This window comes from Chrysochloris asiatica, unplaced genomic scaffold, assembly GCF_000296735.1.
Source record: "Chrysochloris asiatica unplaced genomic scaffold, ChrAsi1.0 scaffold00024, whole genome shotgun sequence".
NCBI lineage: Eukaryota > Metazoa > Chordata > Mammalia > Afrosoricida > Chrysochloridae > Chrysochloris > Chrysochloris asiatica.
In genome coordinates, this window is record NW_006408542.1 from 8,501,288 (window position 1) to 8,505,393 (window position 4,106).

Consider the following 4,106-nt stretch of genomic DNA (forward strand, 5'->3'; position numbering starts at 1 on the left):
AGTCTTCTCTGGACTCATCACGAGAAGTTTAACTGCCTGTACTCTCAGTCTCTCTTTCCTGATACCATGTCTGTGCCTGCCAATTACTTTCTCATTTAGTCCTCATTGCCCCAGAAACCAGAGCCTGAGGCAGAGGCTTCTGTGTTGCTTCTTTATTAGAGGATGAAATTCCAGAGAATAGGAGGAAAGGAGAAAGGGAATGAGACAGGAAAGGAAGAAAAGACAATACAAAAGGCCGTATTAAGTTGGCCACAACTTACTACCACAAGCAACCGATGTCTGATTCTTGGAGGATCATCTGAAAGATTGGGAAAATGACTGGTTCTCCAAGAGAAGAAGGGAGAAAACGTATTCACTGGCCCCTGTCTCCCACTGGTCAAAATTAGTCCCATGACTACTAAGTCTTCTAAACTTGGATATTCTTGTATGGGCTCTGCTGGGTCTTCTGCCTCAGCCTTAACAGGATACTCTGCGGCAAGAGATAAGTATAGATGAAGAGAGACACTCTATTTGGACTCTAATAAAATGGGCCTTCCCTGGAAAGGGAAGCACTTTCAATCATACAGCGAAACTCCTTAAAGGCAACAGACAACTGTAAACTCTGAAAACTTTTAACACAAGAGGAGTAGTGAAGTAGACTACTGTTGCCACTGCTACAAACAATCTCAAGGCCCTAAATTATATTGATTACCTTTCTTCTCTACCATCTCTTCTAGGTTTCCCTTACTTGTACCCAGCCCTTCAGTTGGCCTGGGATGTTTATCAAGTGGGATGGCCCAAACCTTTCTTCCTAAGGGTTTTACTCCTTCTTTATTTCGGATTATGGTGGTTTGAATTGTTCATTTATCATTATTACTGTGCAGAGAAGCACTAAGAGATGCTCCCGTGAATCCCCTGTGTCTAGATTTACTTCTCACTACATCTGTTGTGCCACAGCAACACTAGGTCCTCACGGTAGTCATGGTCGATTACCTGCATCAGAGTGCCACTTCTTTGCCTGCTGGTCCAGTAGCAGAAGAAGACCAAAGTAGCATTGCTTTGGCATTGCAGCAATAAATTCATTGGAATCATCATGTGCTCTCTGATGGAAAAATTTGTTCTTCACACTGCTCTTCCTTCCAAGCCCCAACCAAGAATTGGGAAACATAATGAGAAACACAAATTCCACAGTGGATTGTCATCCAGGAAAGGAGTGGGTTGTCATAAGTAATGGCAATGGGGATCCATGCCTATTTCCTTAATACGGTTTTTTAATGCCTGAATTTTAGTTATTGGGGACACAAAACTGTTGGCTAAATAATATACCACATTCTAGGACTTTAGTTGAACCATTAAAAGGCCATTCACTATTTTGTTAGGTTGGCTCCTATTGGCTAGAGAGTAGTTGATCTCCTCGCTATGCACACAATGTTTAGCATCCTTGATGATGACTTGGTCCCTTGGTCCAAGGAAATGTTAGCTGGAATGTCATGTAGGTAGAAAAGACATTTTTGTATGTTACTGGATTGAAGTACTGGCAGAGGCAGTGTGCTAGGAAAGGCAAACCCATATTCAGAGTAGATGCAGAATATAGTTAGAACAAATGGTTAAGGTTTCTAGGATGGAATGGATCTGATATCATTTGCCTGCTATCAAGTGGTTGTCTGGTCCGTTGTAGCATGGTGCCATGTGAGGGGTCAGCACCAGTCTTCATTGCTCAATGGTTGAGCATTCAGCAGTAGTAGAACCTTGTTGGTAGGCAGTCCAGGGCATATGTCTATGGATAGCCTCCAGTCCTGATACCATGATCACTCTATTTATGGACTCCTTGTGTGAGCCTGGGTGTCCAAGAAGGCAGTCTGGGTGACATCACAGGACAGATAATCCTATCCATTTGATTTTTGAGCGTCCTTGTGGGTGTGCAAAAAAAAGAAAAAAAAAAATTGTGTATTTTTTCTGCATGCTTATATGCCCATCCTCAAATATCTTCCACAGACCTTTCCCCACAGTTTTATAATCCATTCTCTCAAGACCTCAGACGAAGCAATCTCTCCATTCTTCAGTGCCCAAGACTCATTGTTATCTATAATTCAGGCCATCTCTTTCACCAACAAAGTGAATGGTCAAATGTACTACTCACAGTTTTGTCCACTCTGAGGATTTTTTTTTTTTTTAACCACTCTCCTTTAGGATCATCCTTTGTTGTTGTTATTAAGTACCATTGAGTTGGTTCGGACTCATAGCAACCTCTAGAGGGTTTCCAAGGAGTCGCTGGTGAGCTTGAACCACTGACCTTGCAGTTCAAACGGCTTTACAGTCTGGCGCATTAACCCTCAGCACCACATCAGGACTCCAGGACTCCTTTAGTGGGGCTGAAATCCTAGAAAACAGAAATTGATAAAAGGAGGCATGGAAATTCCAAATGAAAGTTCATTACCAAACTAGTATCAGGTGAGACTGACCCTATAAATGACCAATTCTCAGGACACTCTGGGAAGGAAGGGAGAACACTTTGTCCATTACTCAGGTATTTAGTTTTATGTATTTTCTGGACATATATGTGGATTACAATTGGGTCCCACAGTGTTTGTCTTGTCAGAATTAACAGGGACACCCTGAGGCAGCATTAAAAAGGAATTCATTAACAAGGATATGTTATGAGGTACTGTCAGATTATGCCGGGGTGAAGTTGGTGAGATTTCCCATTGAGTTGGTTGCCACTTAGGTTGGAACAAGTAGCCAAATGCTCTGGAACAGGTATGAGAGGATCTGCCATGTTATATATGAAATATCTGACTCATGTTTCCTCTATAAGATTCTTTGCTCACAGAGTAATGGTGTACTTACCAATATACTTTCACACACTTCTATGAAGTAGTCTGGTAGCCTGGTTATAGATCACATACATTATGTAAAAATTAGCACCAAACACTCCTCCCCGAGCCCTCTCTACTCAACTCGGTTTGATATTGTTGCAAAAGCCACATTAAACTCAGACAACAAACATACAGTTATGGGATTTATTAGGGAAGTTCATTTGTTGTTGTTGTTGTTGTGCTGTCGAGTTGGTTCCAACCCATAGCCACCCTGTATAGGGTTTTTGAGGAGTGACTGGTGAGTTTGAACCACTGAACTTTCGGTTCAAACCGACGTTGTAGTCCAGCACATTAACCACAGCGCCACACCAGGTCACAGTCAGAAATGTTCAGTGCACGGTTCTTCCAGTCAGGATAGCTTCTATTCATTCGTGCCTGCAGACCCCTCTCTGACCCTTGACCCTTGGCCCTTGGCCTGACCCCTTTGCTGCCTGGACAATGGTAAAAAGTTCTTTTAGGACTGCTGGTAAATACCCAATTGGCACTTCTCGGTAGACCTCAGCCTGAAGGCCCTTGATTGAACTGTGGGTCTGTAAACCTAACTACCTTGATAAAGTACCTGGAGGTATCTACTCTGCAAGTAAACCTCCTGCCCAAAGTCATTCAGCTTTATTGGCTCCATGGGCTGGGAAACTCAGTGCTCTGTCTCATGCTGTGGTTCTTGATTCTACTGATTGCACTCCTCTGCACTACCCTAGTGTCATGGCATTTTGTCCGTGGTTTGAAGAGGTTCAATGTGCAGAGTAGATACCTCCAGGTACTTTATCAAGGTAGTTAGGTTTACAGACCCACAGTTCAGACCCCTCTCAGGGTCCAGAGCACATACTCCACACCTGGCTCTTATTTGTTGGTCGTGAATTCCCCGATTCCTGCTTCTGAGATGGCTCATTTTACACCCATGATGTCTTTCTCCAGGAACTGGCCCCTCCTGATAACATGTCAAAAGTAAGAGAGATGACATCTCATCATCCTGGCTTTCAAGGAGCATTCTGGTTGTCCAAGACTGATTTGTTTGTTATTCTGGAGGACAATGAAACTTTGAATATTCTCATCCAAAACCGTAATTCAAATGCATTGGTTCTTCTATGATCGTCCTTATTCTATGTCTAACTTCCACATGCATATACAGTGATTGAAAATACCGTGGCTTGGGCCAGGTGCCCCTTGGTCTTCAAAGTGATATTTTGCTCTTTAATACATTAAGGAGATCTGTTGCAGGAGATTTGCTTCACACATCTTTTTTTTTTTTTT